Source organism: Hemitrygon akajei, chromosome 6 (genome assembly GCF_048418815.1).
Source record: "Hemitrygon akajei chromosome 6, sHemAka1.3, whole genome shotgun sequence".
Classification (NCBI taxonomy): Eukaryota; Metazoa; Chordata; class Chondrichthyes; order Myliobatiformes; family Dasyatidae; genus Hemitrygon; species Hemitrygon akajei.
This window is the reverse complement of record NC_133129.1, coordinates 165,977,431-165,995,158: the sequence shown is the minus strand read 5'-3', so window position 1 is coordinate 165,995,158 and position 17,728 is coordinate 165,977,431. Positions and strand designations below refer to the sequence as shown.

At 41.8% G+C, this 17,728-nt stretch overlaps 1 protein-coding gene across 3 annotated transcripts in view; it reads left to right on the top strand.

Moving 5' to 3' along the window:
* The window catches only part of LOC140729669 (potassium voltage-gated channel subfamily A member 4-like), a 254,785-nt gene that overhangs the window by 120,181 nt on the left and 116,876 nt on the right, over positions 1–17,728 (top strand). Inside the window, exon 3 of one of the 3 annotated variants that reach the window (XM_073049713.1) lies at positions 16,209–16,384. The exons of the other annotated variants lie outside the window; for them this stretch is intronic. The gene's annotated coding sequence lies outside the window, so the exon portion shown is untranslated. Of the gene's footprint in view, positions 1–16,208; positions 16,385–17,728 lie in introns of those variants that run through there. 3 annotated transcript variants of the gene reach the window in all.

Sequence of the window (17,728 nt, the reverse complement as noted above, 5' to 3'; positions counted from 1 at the left end):
TTTGAAAGGTATATATAAGATTATGAATGGTATAAATAAGGTAAGTGCAAGCAGGCTTTTTCTACTGAGATTGGGTGAGGATAGAACAAGAAGTCATGGGTTTAGGGTGAAAGGTGAAATGTTAAAGAGGAAGATGACAGGGAAGTTCACTCAGGGACTGGTAAGTGTATGGCATAAACTGTCAGCCAAAGTGATGGATACGGGTTTGATTTCAACGTTTAATAGGGGTTTGGATAAGCACATGGATGGGAGGGGTTTGGAGGACTATGGTCCAGATACAAGTCAAGGAGACTAGGCAGGTTAATAGATCGACTAGATGGGCTGAAGGCCCCTTTTCTGTGCTGTGGTTCTCTATGACTCCAGGACAATCAATCACCCATTTTCAAAGTGATATTTCTTGAGAGATAACTCTTGACTGGAGTTGGAAGATCTCTTCATCAATAACCCACTCTCACAAATAGAACACTTGGCCACTATGTTCTGTATGTACAAAACACATAGCAGTATAACACTGTCTTAGTACAATGTTAGAGAAATATTATCTTCTATTATGCTGTTCATTAAGAAGTCCTTCATATGTTTTTACTCCTACATATTTCTGTGCCAACACCATCTCTCTATTAATTGAGCTACTTTCTACCCCACATAATCCAAGGATACACATTGTATCGAAATGACGGGCAGGTATGCAGAGGAGGTGAGGTGGCTCTATTGGTAAAAAATGAAGTCAAATCCTTAGAAAGAGGTGACATAGGATTGGAAGATGGATAATCCTGGTGGTTAGAGTTAAGAAACTGCAAGAGTAAAACAAACATGATGAGAGTTATATACAGTCTCCAAACCATAGCCAGGATGTGCACCACAAATTCCCTCTCTTGAGAGATAGAAAAGGCATGTAAAAAAGCCAATATTGCGATAATTATGGGAGATTTCAATATGCAGGTAGATTGGAAAAATCCAGAAAGTTTGAAGTTAATAACTCATCAGTTAATAACTCCTCAGGGGTGATTGATAAGTTCATGGCCTAAGGTAGAAGGAGATGAGTTATTAACTTCAAGCTTTCTGCATAATCACTCAGAGTTGAACTGCACATGTATGTAATGAGAGCTGTATAACTCTTCTCCTTCTACCTTACGCCATGAACTTTTCAATCACCCATCTGTGGACACTTTCTGGAGGTCGAAGATCCGTTTGCTCCATGACCGTTAAACTAAGTGTGTAAATGTAGGAGGGGACTATGTTGAAAAATAAATGTGCTTGGTTTTCTAAAATTGACTCCTTCCACCTTAGGCCATGAACTTATCAAGCACCCCTCGTAATTTCCAGCAGGGTCTTTTTACCCTTTCAGTTTCTTAACTCTACCCACAAGTATTTTACATCTTCTGACCCTAACTCTCCTCCTTCTCATGATTTCATTTAATTTTTTTTACCAATACAGCCACCCACCCCACTTTCTATCTGCCTGTCTGTTCCGCTTTAACTCATCCCACTGACTGCAATTTTGCTCTATCATCGCTCATCCTTCCTCACAGTCTCACTGCACACTGCATCTAGTTGCATACCAATTGCCCCAGCATCAGCCCTATCACTCCAGTTCCCATCTGCCTGCCAAAATAGTTTAAACTTAATCCAAAGGCTGTAGTAAACCTGCCCACAAGGATATTGATACCCCTTGGTTTCAGGTGTAACTCTTTCTTTTTGTACAGCTCGTATCTTCTCCAGAAGAGATCTCAATGATCCAGAAATCGAAAACCTTGCCCTTGCACCAATTCCTCAGCCACACATTCCTCTGCCCAATCATCCTATTCTTACCCTCACTTACTCTGGAGGTCCTGCCTTTCAGCTTTCTGCTTGACTCCCTATTCTCTCTTTAGGACTTCTTCCCCTTTCCTACCTATGTTGTTGTTATCAATATGTACCGTGACTTCCGGCTGTTTGCCCTCCTCTTTAGAATGCTGTGGACCCGATCCAAGACATCCCTGACCCTGGCACCTGGGAGGTAAGATAACATCCAGGAGTCTCTTTCACATCCACAGGTTCTGCTTTCTGTTCCTCTAACAATGGAATCTCCTATCACAAATGCTCTTCCCTTCTCCCTGCTCCCCTCCTGAGCCACAGATTCAGAGTCAGTACCGGGTCGCTATGGCTTCCCCCGGTAGGACTTCCTCCCAAATAGAATCCAAAGCTGTAGTTATTATTGAAGGGAACAGCCAGAGGGGTACTCTGCACAGGCTGCCTACTCCTTTCCTCTCTGCTGACAGACACCCAGGTACCTGCTTCCTGCAACTTAGGCTTGTAGCTCCTATCTATCGCCTCCTCATTTTCTCATATGAGTCAAAGGTCATCCAGCTGCAGCTCCAGTTCCTTAACATAGTCTCTAAGGAGCTGCAGCTGAGAGCACTTCAAGTCTGTTCTTGCTTAAGCCTGTTGACCCAAAGCTTGACCACTCCAACAATAGCCGCTCCTCTTACTCCTCCATTCTTTTTATTGGTCCCGCACTGATTGCAAACTGTTAAAAAGGGCCAAAAGGACCAGAGCTCTTTTTTAAAAACCTCATACCAGAAACCTAAAATTGAACAGAAAAATTTGGAAGCACAATTTGTCTTTGACCTGAAACATTAATGCAGTTTCTCCTTCTACAGATGCTGCCTAACCTTTTGAGTATTTTTCACCTCTTTCTGTTTTATTGCTACATGGAAAGTTTCAATGGGGACATTTAATGTCAGAGAAATGTATACAATATACATCCTGAAATTCCTTTTCTTCGCAAACATCCACAAAAACAGAGGGATGGCCCAAAGAATGAATGACAGTTAAACATTAGAAGCCCAAAGCCTCCCCCATCCCAGCTGCCCCTGTCATGTACAAGCAGTAGCAAGGCGAGAACCCCCCCTTCCCCACCAGCAAAAAAGCTTTGGTGCCCTCCACTGAGCGCCCAAGTGTGCAGCAAAGCATCAGTTGTTTCCCCATTGGATTTAATGGAAAGGAGGGACCCAGAATTTTAAAGCACATAAGGGTTATCAGAAGAAAGCAGTGTATAGGGTTGAGAGTGATAACAAATTAGCCATGATGGAAAGGGCCGACTCAATGGGCTGAATAGCCTACTTCTGCTCTTATGTCTTCTCTTCTTATTCCTATAGTCTATTAACTAAAAGACTTTTACTGTGTTTTCATTTAGAGTTTTAAACTAAGCACTTACAATTATTTTATGCAATTTTTAAAAGTTTAGTTTTCTAAGTAGAAGAGATTCTACAGATTCTGTGCAGAGCAGCACTTACAAAATGCTGGAAGGACACAGCAGATCAGGCAGCATCTATGGTGACCATTAAGCACCCAACGTTTTGTGCTGAGACTGTTCATCAGAACTGAGTTCTTCCAGCATTTTAGAAGTCTTTTAAGGTAATTGAATGCTTTTCGATTCTTCAGGAACATCCAGAATATTTCTAGATGTCTGAATAGTTCCAGCTAAATCTGGCAAATCCAATTTAGTTTTGTGTCACACTTTTTTCTGATTTTGTGGTTGGGACTAATCTTGACTTCTTCACTTGATGCTTCGTTTGAGACTGCAATGATTAAAAATCCTCCATAGAAAAGCGTTCCATAGTGTGCTGAAGATCACAATGCAAGGTTCTCTAAAGGTAAATTTACTGATGTTGATCATCTTCAATATCAGTTGACCACAAAATCCAGGTCATTACAATCACAGCACCGAAGTATCAGCATCAAAATGATTAGGAAGCTAAGATGAACTGATACAGTGACTGGGAGAAAACTATCTCCACAGTTTGGGCTACCTAGAACAGGAGAACATAGCCTCATATTTAGAACTAGGGCAGTGTATGAACGAATGAAAAACTAATGTTAGGGAGCAGTTCAACAAGCAAAGTGTGGTGGAAATTTGGATCTCACTTCAACAATGGCAATTGTTAAGTTTATTCTGAAATAGGAGCAGTAAAGGCCATTCAGGCCCTTAAAACCACTTCTGTGCCCAATAGGATCATAGCTGATTTGACTCTAATCTCAACTCTGCCTTCCTACACACCTTTGGTAAACTTTCACCTCCTTCATTATTATCTATCTATCTACCTCTATCTTAAAAATACTCAAAGCCCATGCTTTCATTTTCCTTTAATTTGGTCCATTGAGTGCCAAAGATGAATTGTGCTTCTAGTTTTTTCAACTGTATGAGAGAAAAATATCTTGTACCTAAATATCTTAAACGGGTCACAAGCAGAAGAAATGTAATGAAGGCTCTCAGCCTGAAATGTTGACTGCTTACTCTTTTCCTCCAGCATTGTGTGTGTGTGTGTGTGTGTGTGTGTGTGTGTGTGTGTGTGTGTGTGTGTGTGTGTGTGTGTGTGTGTGTGTGTGTGTGTGTGTGTGTGTGTGTGTTTTTTAGTTAAGTGGATGATCCTTTATTTTTAAGTATCCTTAATTCTAGAATCTCCTGTGCCCTCTCCACACCCAGACTATCAAGATCTCTCAGTATCATTTCATTAACTTTACAAGCGAGATCAATAAATTTTTGTTCGCCGGAGTTACAAAGGGAGACGATGCAATGATGGGGATATTAACTCTGGTCTCAGATCAACCATGATCTCATTGTTTGGCAGAATTGGTTTCAAAGGATACATAACTATTCTAGTTACCATGCTCCAGAACTATTTATGAGTCAACTGGGTTAATTTTAATAAAACAATTTAACAAATAGGTAATGGAAGTTAAAAAAGATTATCATAGTCCTTACTTGCAGCAAAGCTGAATTCTGGTTTCAGTTCCAAATGGGGAACAGCAATAGGATTATTAGTGGATCCTCTGAAAAATTCCTGGTTATTCCTGGCTATTCTCATCCAGTGGACAAATGGAAAATATGTGATTACAATTGATTACAATTTGCTCATCCATTAATCTTTAAGACTGGAATTAATTTCCTGAGCCATAACTCATTAATATCAGTGCCAAATTCCTGTCCTCCTGCTTTCCAGCATGCACAAATAATTTAGTTGCACAGGACAATTTTATAGGCAGACATTTAAATCCCAATTACCCTCATCTATATTTCAGCTGCCAAATCCCTGCCAGAAACACAGCTAGTCAGATCTTGGCTGAAGGAATTTTGTCTGTAATAGAAAGACTCCAACATCATTTGTTCTATTTGACCAGATTTAGGGAAGAGAGATAAATCTGGCTTCTGATAACATCTGTATGACAGTTAAAATCCCCAAGAGTGAAATCAATATAAGTATGAACTCATTTCACAATGGGTAATATTGGAAGCAATATGCAAAGCATTAGTTAATGAGCAAGGTTTTAAGGAATATCATAAGGGACAGTAGAGAGATAAAAGGATTTAAGATGGGAGGTTCCAGAGTTTTTTGGGGAGTCAACAAAAAGTATAGACCAACAGAGGAATTAGGCAACTGTAGAAATGTATGCATTGAAGGAAGCAGGGAAACATTTATGTTATTCCTGCTTCCTGGTTCCTCCTTCTCACCTGGTTTCACCTATCCCCAACCACCTTCCCCCTCAGCTGGTCTCACCTATCCCTACCCACCTTCCTCCTCACCTGGTTTCACCTGTCCCTACCCACCTTCCTCCTCACCTGGTTTCACCTATCCCCAACCACCTTCCTCTTCAGCTGGTCTCACCTATCCCTACCCACCTTCCCCCTCAGCTGGTCTCACCTATCACCAACCACCTTCCTCCTCAGCTGGTTTCACCTATCCCCAACCACCTTCCCCCTCAGCTTGTCTCACCTATCCCTACCCACCTTCCCCCTCAGCTGGTCTCACCTATCACCAACCACCTTCCTCCTCAGCTGGTTTCATCTATCCCCAACCACCTTCCTCCTCATCTGGTCTCACCTATCCCCAACCACTCTCCTCCTCATCTGGTTTCAGTCAGCCAGCTGCAGAATCTCCTATGTCTTCTCCACATCCAGACTGTCAAGATTGCTCAAGGTCCCTCAAGGAAAAGAGCTTTGACCAGTGACCAATCCAGACATCAGAAGTTTTGAAAGGAGAGGATTTCAATCAGGTCTACTGCCTGAGTTGAAAAGCCAACAGTGGATTGCTACAACAAAAAAAGATCTTTGGTCAGCGACCAATTGGTATTTGGGATTGGTTAGCAAGAACAAACTGAAGGAAGGCAGGGGCAAGTGCATGGCCATCATCTGAGTGGACAGAGTCAGAGTGGTGATCTTGAGGCTTTAGCTCTTCAAGGCTTCCATGAAGTGAAGCTTCAGGTTAAATTGTTTTTCCTTCCCTTCTTTATATATGCTCAGTTAGGATAGTGCAGATGCCAGGCAGGAAAGTAGAACGCTCCTTTTGCAGGATGTGGGAAGGCAGGGAGACCTCCAGAGTCCCTGATGACTACAACTGTGAGAAGTGCATCCAGTTGCAGCATCTCACAATCTGCATTAATGAGTTGGAGCTGGAGCTGGATGAACTCCGGATCATTCAGGAGGCTGAAGGGGTGATAGATAGGACATATAGAGAGGTAGTTACACCCAAGGTGCAGGACATAGGACGCTTGGTGACGGTCAGGAGGGGAAAGGGGCTAAGCAGCCAGTGCTGTGTATCCCTGTGACCATCCCCCTCAACAACAGGTATATCACTTGGATATTGTTGGGAGGTTTCACTGAAAGTCACAGTGGTCGGGTCTCTGGCACTGAGTCTGGCTCTGACTCAGAAGAGAAGGGGGGGAGAAGAGGCACTGTGGTGATAGGGGCTTCGTTAGTTATGGGAATGGACAGGAGGCTCTGTGGGTGAGAAAAAGATTCCTGGATGGTATGTTGCCTCTTGGGTGTCAGAATCCGGGATATCTTGGATCGAGTCCTCAGCATTCTTAAGTAGGTTGGTGAACGGCCAAAAGTCATGGTCCATGTAGATACCAATGGCATGGGTAGGACAAGTGACAAGGTTCTGCATAGGGAGTTCAGGGATTTAGGTGCTAAATTAAAGGGCAGGACCACCAGGGTTGTGATCTCAGGATTGCTACCCATACCAATGTGCTAGTGAGGCCAGAACTTGGAAGATTACACAGTTTAATACATAACTAAGGAGTTGGTGTAGGACGGAGGGCAGAATGACTGCAAGATGGCTTTTTAGAGCAGCTTGTGGTTAATCCCACTAGTGGATCAGCTATTCTGGATTGGGTGTTGTGCAATGAACCAGAATTGATTAGCCGGCTTAAGGTAAGAGAACCTTTAGGGGCAAGTGATCATAATATGATTGAATTCACTCTGAAATTTGAGAAGGAGAAGCTAAAGTCAGACATATCAGTATTACAGTAGAGTAAAGGGAATTACAGAGGCATGAGAGAGGAGTTGGCCAGACTTGACTGGAAAAGAACACTGGCAGGGATGACAGCAGAGCAGCAATGGCTGGAATTTCTGGAAGCAATTTGGAAGGCTTAGAATATGTACATCCCAAAGAAGAACAAGTATCCTAAAGGAAAGATGACAGATCTGTGGCTAACAAGAGGAGTCAAAGCCAATGTAAAAGCCAAAGAGAGGGTAAATAATAGAACAAAAATTAGTAAGAAGTTAGAGGATTGAGAAGCTTTTGAAACCCAACAGAAGGCAACTAAAGAAGTCATTAAGGTAAAGATGAAATACGAAAATAAACTAGCCAATAATATTAAAGAGGATACAGAAAGTTTCTATGGATACATAAAATGTAAAAGAGAGGTGAGAGTGGATATTGAACCACTGGAAAATGATGCTGGAGAGGTAGTAATGGGGGACAAAGTAATAGCAGATGAACTGAATAAGTATTTTGGAAAAGTCACAGCAGTATGGTGGAAGTTCCAGGTCTCAGGGGTCATGTAGTGTGTGTAGTTACGATTACTAGAAGGAAGGATCTTGGGAAACTGATTGTTCTGAAGCTAGGTAAGTCACTTAGACAAGATGGTGTACACCACAGAGTTCTGAAAGAGGTGGCTGAGGAGACTGTGGAATTACTAGACTATGGAATGGTTCCGGAAGACTGGAAAATTGCAACTGACTCTCTACTCTTCAAGAAGGGAGAGAGGCAGAAGAAAGGAAACTATAAGCCAGTTAGTCTGACCTGAGTGGTTGGGAAGTTGTCGGAGTCAATTATTAAGGATGAGGGTCTCAGGGTACTTGAAGGCACATGATAAAATAGACCAAATTCAATATGGTTTCCTCAAGGGAAAATCTTGCCTGACAAATCTGTTGGAATTCTTTGGATAAATAACAAGCAGGATAGACAAAGGAGAATTGGTTGATGTTGTGTACTTAGATTTTCAGATAGCTTTTAAAAAGGTATTCACATGAAGCTGCTTGGCAAGCTACGAGCCCATGGTATTACAGGGAAGACTGTAGCATGGATAAAGCAGTGGCTGATAGGCAGGAGGCAAAGACGGGGAATAAAAAAATCCTTTTCTTGTTGCCTGCTGGAGACTAGTGGTGTTCCACAGGGGTCCACATTGGGACCGATTCTTTTTACGTTATATGTCAATGATTTGGATGACAGAATAGATAGCTTTGTTGCAAAGTTTGCAGATGATATGAAGATAGCTGGAGGGGAAGGTAGTTTTGAGGAAGTAAAAAGCTACAGAAGGATGTAGACAGATTAGGAGAATAGGCAAGGCAATGGCAGACAGAATATAGTGTCCGTAAGCATATGTCTGCAAGTGTACTTTGGTAGACAAAATGAAAGGGTTGACTATTTTCTAAATGGAGAGAAAATACAAAAAAAAAAAATTTGGTGCAAAGGGACTTGGGAGTCCCTATGCAGGATCCCCTAGATGTTAATTTTCAGGTTGAGTCTGTGGTGAGGAAGGCAAATGCAATGTTAACATTCATTTCAAGAGGACTACAATATGCAACGTTGAGGTTTTATAAAACACTGGTGAGGCCTCACTTGGAGCATTGTGAGCAGTTTCGGGCCCCTTATCTTAGAAAGGTTGTGCTGAAACTGGAGAGGGTTCAAAGGAGGCTCACAAAAGTGATTCCAGGATTAAATGGCTTGTCTTATGAAGAGTATTTGATGGCTCTGGGTCTGTATGCACTAGAATTCAGAAGAATACAGGGTGCCCTCATTGAAACCTATTTAATGGTGAAAGGCCTTGATAGAGTGTATGTGGAAAGGATGTTTCCTATAGTGGGAGTGTCGAAGGCCAGATGAAAAAACCTCAGAATAGAGGGTTGTTCTTTTAGAATGGAAATGAAGAGGAATTTCTTAAGCCACTGAATGTTGAATCTGTGAAATTCTTTGCCACAGGTAGATGTGGAGGCCAAGTCATTATGTATATTTAAGGATGAGGTTGGAAAGTTCTTGATTGGACAGGACATGAAGGGATATGGGGAGAAAGCAGGATATTGGGGCTGAGAGCAAAATTGGATCAGCCGTGATGAAATAGGGGAGCAGACTCAATGGGCCAAATGGGCTAATTCTACTCCTATATCTTTTGGTCTTATGGTCTTTTCATTAGCTTTACCACCGAGGCTGGACTTAGGAACCCCATCACTGAGGCTCCTGAGGTGCAGAAGCCTGAAGGTAAATATGCAATGCTTTAGGAACAGCCTCTTCCCCTCCACCATCAGATTTCTGAACTGACAATGAACCAACTCATGGACACTACCTCACTATTTTTGGCTCACCTTTTGCAGTAAATAACTCTTATTCTAATTTATAATTTTAAAAAGATTGCACTGTATTGCTGCAGCAGAACAATAAAATTTCATGACATATACCAATGATATTAAACCTAATTCTGATTCAATCTGCTGGAGGAACTCAGCATACAGGGAAATAAAAAGTCAACATTTAGGGCTGATACAGTCTTAGCCCAAAACATTGATTGTGTACTTAACTCCATAGATATTGCCTGATCTGCCAAGTTCCATCAGCACTTTGAGTGTGTCACTCTGGTGTTCTGGCATCTGCAGGATCTCTTACGGCACTTGAGCATGTGGAATTGGAACTGATGCGGACTGAAATTTGGTTAACTGGTTGGTTAATTGGTAGGATGGAATTAATGGACTTTCTCAGATTGACAGAGTTTGACTAGTCAGGTACCTGAGGTTGTTGATTATCCCCAGCTATTCACAACCCAGTGGAAAATTTGCCTGAGGCGACCAAATGCCATATTTCGAACTTTGCTCATTGGTACCAAACTAGGTGTGATTGTGAGTAGGGTAGAGCATGCAACGAAGCTTAAATGAGATGCACAGGAGTGGGTGAGCATACCACATAGAACAGAAAAATGTGAGGCTATCCACCTCAATGCATTAAACAGCAGAGCAGAGAATTTTCTTTAAATGGTAACATGAGGAAAAATTTTGTTCAAAACAACTAGATTTTGTTTGTACACAAATCTCTGAGAGATAACATGAAGTTGCAGCAGAAATTTTGGAAGAGAAATACTACATTAGCCTTTATGAGGAGTCAATTTATGTAAAAATCTCTCACTGCAGTTCTACAGGATGAAACTACACCTGAAGTGTGTGGTCTCCTTAGTCCAGAAAGGATATATTTGCACAACAGCAATAGATTGATTCCCCAAATGGCAGGGCTCTTATACAAAGAGAGTTTAAACTGTGTGGGACTTTAGAAGTCAGAAGAATGAGAAGTAACCTTATTGAATCTCAGAATCTGAATCAGGTTTAATATTGCCAGCATTTGTCACGAAATTCATTAACTTTGTGGTAGCAATGCATGATAAATATAGAAAAAAACAGAATTACAGTAAGAATATATGTATATATTAAGTAGGTTAAAATAAGTAGTGCAAAAAACATAAATAAATAAAAATAGTAGTGAGGTAGAGTTCATGGGTTCAATGTCCATTTTGAAATAGGATGGCAGAGGGGAAGAAGTTGTTCCTGAATCACTGAGTGTGTGCCTTCAGGCGTCTGCACCTCTTTCTTGATGGTAACAATGAGAAGAAGGCATGTCCTGGATGGTAGGGGTCCTTAATGATGGAGGCTGCCTTTCTGTGGCACCACTCCTTAAAGATACCTTGGATACTACGGAGGCTAGTATCCATGAGGGACCTGACTAATTTTACAATTTTCTATGGCAGCCCCCGCACCAGATAGTGATGCAGTCAGTCAGAATGCTCTCCATGGTACATCTGTAGAGGTTTTCAAGTGTTTTGGGTGATAAACTAAATCCCCTCAAACTCCTAATGAAGTATAGATGCTGTCTTGCCTTCTTTATAGTTGCATCAATATGTTGCAATCAGGTTAGGTCCTCAGAGATATGGACATCCAGGAACTTGAAATTGCTCACTCTTTCCACTTCAGATCCTTCTAAGAGGATTGTTCCCTCGTTCTACCCTTTCTGAAGTCCACAGTCAGCTCTTTAGCCGTACTGACTTTGAGAGCAAGGTTGTTGCTATGGCACCACTCAACTCGCTGGCATAACTTGCTCCTGTACGCCCTCTTGTCACCATCTGCAATTCTGCCAATAATGGTTGTATCATCAGCAAATTTATAGATGGCATTTGAGCTATGCCTAGCCACACAGTCCTGGATATAGAGAGCATAAAGCTGTGGGCTAAGCATACATCCCTGTGGTGCGTCAGTGTTGATTGTCAGTGAGGTGGAGATGTTATTTCCAATCCGCACAGATTGTGGTCTTCCGGTTAGGAAGTCAAGGATCCAGTTACAAAATTCTTACAAGGCTTAACAGGATAGATGCCAGTATGAATGTTTCCTTTGGCTGAGAGACTAGAACTATGAGGTCACTATGCTCGGAATAAGGGGTCATCCATTTGGGGAAAAAAAATCAAGAGAATCTTCATGCAGGAACTGTTTTAGTCTTTGGAATTCTCTACGCTGGAGAATTGTGGAGTCTCACTCATTGAGTTCATTCACAACAAAGATTTCTATTTATTAAGGGGTGGAAGAAGAGCAGTATGTTAAGGAATGGCTGAGTAAGCACATACGGTCATATGACCTAATTAGGCTTCCAATTCTTAAATTCTCGCATTCTTTCATCTGCAGACTTACTTGTGTTTGCAATTGGCATTATGTGTGTAACTAACCTGAACCCTCGAGGCCTAGATTGAATAAACGTAGAATAGAAGACTGACTGAGAATAAACAAAGGAAATCATGAATCCATTCCACTCTAGTTGAACAACAACACACACAAAATGCTGGTGGAACACAGCAGGCCAGGCAGCATCTATAGGGAGAAGCGCTGTCGACGTTTCGGGCCAAGACCCTTCGTCAGGACTAACCGAAAGGAAAGATAGCAAGAGATTTGAAAGTAGTGGGGGGAGGGGGAAATGCGAAATGATAGGAGAAGACCGGAGGGGGTGGGATGAAGCTAAGAGCTGGAAAGGTGATTGGCAAAATTGATACAGAGCTGGAGAAGGGAAAGGATCATGGGACGGGAGGCCTCAGGAGAAAGAAAGGGGGAGGGGAGCACCAGAGGGAGATGGAGAATAGGCAAACAACTAAATATGTCAGGGATGGAGTAAGAAGGGGAGGAGGGGCATTAACGGAAGTTAGAGAAGTCAATGTTCATGCCATCAGGTTGGAGGCTACCCAGCCGGTATATAAGGTGTTGTTCCTCCAACCTGAGTTTGGATTCATTTTGACAATAGAGGAGGCCATGGATAGACATATCAGAATGGGAATGGGACGTGGAATTAAAATGAGTGGCCACTGGGAGATCCTGCTTTTTCTGGCGGACTGAGTGTTCAGCGAAACGGTCTCCCAGTCTGCGTCGGGTCTCACCAATATATAAAAGGCCACACCGGGAGCACCGGACGCAGTATACCACACCAGCCAACTCACAGGTGAAGTGTCGCCTCACCTGGAAGGACTGTCTGGGGCCCTGAATGGTGGTGAGGGAGGAAGTGTAAGGGCAGGTGTAGCACTTGTTCCGTTTACAAGGATAAGTGTCAGGAGGGAGATCGGTGGGAAGGGATGGGGGGGACGAGTGGACAAGGGAGTCGCGTTGGGAGCGATCCCTGCGAAAAGCAGAAAGGGGGGGAGAGGGAAAAATGTGTTTGGTAGTGGGATCCCGTTGGAGGTGGCGGAAGTTACGGAGAATTATACGTTGGACCTGGAGGCTGGTAGGGTGGTAGGTAAGGACAAGGGGAACCCTATCCCGAGTGGGGTGGCGGGTGGATGGGGTGAGGGCAGATGTGCAGGAAATGGGAGAGATGCGTTTGAGAGCAGAGTTGATGGTGGACGAAGGGAAGCCCCTTTGTTTAAAAAAGGAAGACATCTCCTTCGTCCTGGAATGAAAAGCCTCATCCTGAGAGCAGATGCGGCGGAGACGGAGGAATTGTGAGAAGGGGATAGCCTTTTTGCAAGAGACAGGGTGGGAAGAGGAATAGTCCAGGTAGCTGTGAGAGTCTGTAGGCTTATAGTAGATATCAGTAGATAAGCCGTCTCCAGAGATGGAGACAGAAAGATCAAGATCAAGATCTCAGCATGCGTGCAAGAGGAAGCGCCAATGCAGTCGTCGATGTAGTGAAGGAAAAGAGGGGGACGGATACCCGTATAGACTTGGAACATGGACTGTTCCACAAAGCCAACAAAAAGGCAGGCATAACTGGGACCCATAAGGGTGCCCATGGCTACACCCTTGGTTTGGAGGAAGTGGGAGGAGCCAAAAGAGAAATTATTGAGAGTAGGAACTAATTCCGCTAGACCAGTGGTTCCCAACCTTTTTTTGGCCATGCCCCACCTAATCACCTCTAAAATCCTGATGCCCCCTGTGGTGATATATAATTCTTATTATTCAAAAAGTGAACTCCTATTCACCTGGAGGAAGCCTAAAAGACCATTAACTTGGTTTAAACAAGCTTTCAAAGAACATGGCATTCATGAAAGAGAAAAATAAAAGAACCAAAGGACTGTTAAAGTTCTGAGGAAGAAATTACTAAGAAATTGTAAAAAAAAAGAACATTAAGTGATATTAAAATAATAATAATAATAAATAAATAAAACAATGCCGATTCGTTTCTACAGCATACAAAGACAGATACACTGTTTAAAAGAGATGACACAATGTACACACCTTCACACCACCAAGAACCGAAAGCTACTGCAAAAAGCAGCATTGGCGCGACCTCGTACGAGTTTCTTACGCGTTTGGACTTGTTCATTTGTTCCTTCCTACATCAGTCAATTCATTAATTTAATTATGAAAGCCATTTGATGGTTGTAATGATGGTGATACACTATATATACAGTACATATGCAATTACACATGTACATACACACAAGTATTTTTATGTATGCATACTGTATATACACATATGTATTAACTCGCACACACCCTCATACTCACGCAGACTTACTAGAAAAAATTCACTGTTAATAACTCATTCTCGAATTGCCCCCCTTAAAAATCAAATTACCTCCCTGTGGGGCGTACACCCCACTTTGGGAACCACTGCGCTAGACGGAGGAGAGTGTTGGTAGAGGGGAATTGGTTAGGTCTGGAATCCAAAAAAAAGCGAAGAGCTTTGAGACCATCTCGGTGGGGGATGGAGGTATATAGGGACTGGACGTCCATGGTGAAAATAAGACGGTGGGGGCCAGGGAACTTAAAATCATTGAAAAAAATTCAAAGCATGAGAAGTGTCACGAACATAGGTGGGAAGAGATTGAACAAGGGGGGATAAGACAGTGTCAAGGTATGCAGAAATGAGTTATCCCCCCTTGTTCAATCTCTTCCCACCTATGTCTGGTCTTCTCCTATCATTTCTCATTTCCCCCTCCCCCCACTACTTTCAAATCTCTTACTATTTTTCCTTTCGGTTAGTCCTGACAAAGGGTCTTGGCCCGAAACGTCGACAGCGCTTCTCCCTATAGATGCTGCCTGGCCTGCTGTGTTCCACCAGCATTTTGTGTGTGTTGTTGTTTGAATTTCCAGCATCTGCAGATTTCCTCGTGTCCACTTCAGTTGAAGCCAGGTTGGTGAAGTGGGCTGGGGCATGCAGCCCCTTGCATTATAGAGAAAACTGCAATCAGGAAAGAGTCTGGTTTCTTCTTGCCCAACTTCATTCAATGCATGGAGAATTAAGTATTAAGAGGCTTTTTCCCAGATACTTAGTTTTTTTTCTTGTATCATTTTTGGTTGTCCCTTTCAGAGAATGAGTTGATGTGTTGGGTAAGTTAGGTAGTCTGAGATGGGACTGGCTCATTGGATCACAAGTTCTTTCCTTCCCTCATTTTGACTGTTTTTATGCTGCAATAAAATTTCTTGCTTCATTTCCTCTGATAGATTGTGCAAATTACACAGCCTGAGAAGTCCTTATTAGTCATGTAACTTTCAAACTTTGATTTATCTATTTGAAGAATGGTTTTGTTTAATTACATATAGATGAGCATATATATTTTATGTTTTTATTAGAGTAATATTTTATAAAACTATAAAGTTTGGAAATGTGTTGGTAGAAATAATTTAAGAAAGGAAAGGTAATCTATTATTTATTCTTATTTCTTAAAGAACCTCCTTTTCAGTCTATGATCCTACACCTTACATTTGGTTGTTAAAACAAAGCATCAACGGGAAGTTTTCTTTAATCTTTTGCTGCTTAAGATAACTGACAAAATCCAGTAATTATTAGCTTTTATTAAGGGTTTATCACAATTGAGTCTTTCAGTTTTCGCAGTTCCTGTAAAACTGGATTTAAGTTTTCACAAAATGAATGACTTCTTTATTGCTAGTCTTATAATATTAACATATTTAATATAATATTTAGACTTGTAAGAAGCACACTGAGTCAAAGAAAATAATCAATAGTAATCACAGCTTGAAAGATACTTGAATTATTGGGTACTTGCTTCAGATGTGACTCATGTGTGGTGAGTTTCAAATTTCAGACAAAAATTTCAGACATTCCTGATTTTAAGCCATTAAATAACTTATTGAGCTGAAGTATAAATTTTGGAAAGAAGCTTTTCTATGTCATTGAGGGAACTGCTGTTTATATTGGAGCTGGAAAGGGATGCTTCTACAGTACATAATACTGAACTGTGATTTTGTGTTCAGCAATGGGCAGTCAGACAGTTCTGGAGCCTGATGAATGGCCTCCTGTTCTAGCTTCCAGCACCAGTCACTGGGTATTGGGACTAAATGTCCTTTTGCAATATGAGACCTGAGACCTCTTTACCAAGAGCTGCAAATTCACCACATGAAAATTAAAGCAGATCTTCGGCCCTGAAATCAATAACTGCCTGTAGTTTTACTGTGCTACTTTTTCCAGAATACTTTCAGGCACGGTCATGAGACCTTGACACACATCCACACGGCTGAATGGGCTATCAATGTAAACAACGAGATGTACTCATAGAACAGCTTTGAAAACTGGAGAGGCCATTCCCCAAGGCTTACGAGTCAACAAAGTTGTCACTAGCATTGGATGTTTATATCATGCCTTCCAGAAACATCCAAATAAGCTCAGAACCTGAAGTATTATTTAAAGAATGAAAATCATTTTGAAAAAGTAAAACACACAAAAACGTAAGTACAAATACTGATAAACAATTGATCTATTGAATCAGGCTTATTAACGCAAATAAAAACACTTTTTAACTTACCCAGTAACCAATCCCTTTCATTTATTGGAGTGTACAAGCTTCAACATGAGAGTTTCCCTAGCCTAGGACCGGGCAAGTCCATAGAAAAATTGGCAACCTTCTGGTGTGAGAAATTGGCTGGTACTCCTCCAGGCAAACACCAGTACATGCAGCAGGGCAGAAGATATTCCATTGGTTTAAGTTTGTACTGGTTCATGTCCCTGGGACTTTCACCACAATACCATCACATCCATCACAGTCCAGCATAGGCAAAGCCCTCCTCACCGTTAAGCAGATCTACAAAAAGCATTGCCACTAGAAATCAGCATCCATCATTAAGGATACCCTCCATCTAGGCCATCTTCTCTTCTTGTTGCTGCCACTGGGGAAAGTACAGAAGCCTTAGGCCCACACCACCAAGTTCTGGAACACTTATTACGATTCAACCATCAGGCTACTACACCAGTGTGGGTAACTTCATGCACCCCAAAACTGGTTTGATTCCACAACCTATGGACTCATTTCAAGGATTCTACAACCCATGATCTCTTTGTTACTTATTTACTTACAAAAAGTCTTTGGCACACATATATGGCCATGGTGTCTAAGACTTTTGCACAATACAGTAGTAATTTTATGTATTGCACTGAACTGCTGCCACACACACACACAAAAAAATTCACAACATATGAGAATCATGATAAACCTGATTCTGATATGGGTTTCTGTTGTGGACTGAAAGTGGGAAGGGCAGGGAGAGGGGAATAAATGTTGGGAAAAAGAGAAGGGATTAGGAAGCATCAGAGAGATGTTATGTAATGATCTAAAAACCAATTATTTGGAATGAAATAACCTTCCCTGGTGTTTCAGGACTGGGCATGCCTACACCCATGCCAACCCCTGCCCTTGGTACTCCTTCTCTGCCACCTGTCCCACACCCCTCTCCATTGCAGACATCCTTTCCTCCCACCAATCTCCGCTCCACAATGACAAATACAGTACTGTGCAGAAGTCATAGGCACCCTAACAATATATATTTCCAAAAGCTTTTATACGATACTGTAGTTATGTATTTTATCTGCAGTTTGTCTTCTTTTATACATTGTTGTTTGTGAGACGTTGTATGTAGTTTTTTTTAATTCTATGTAGTTCTTTGTTCTGTTGTGAATACCTGCAAGAAAATGAATCTTAAGATAGTATATGGTGA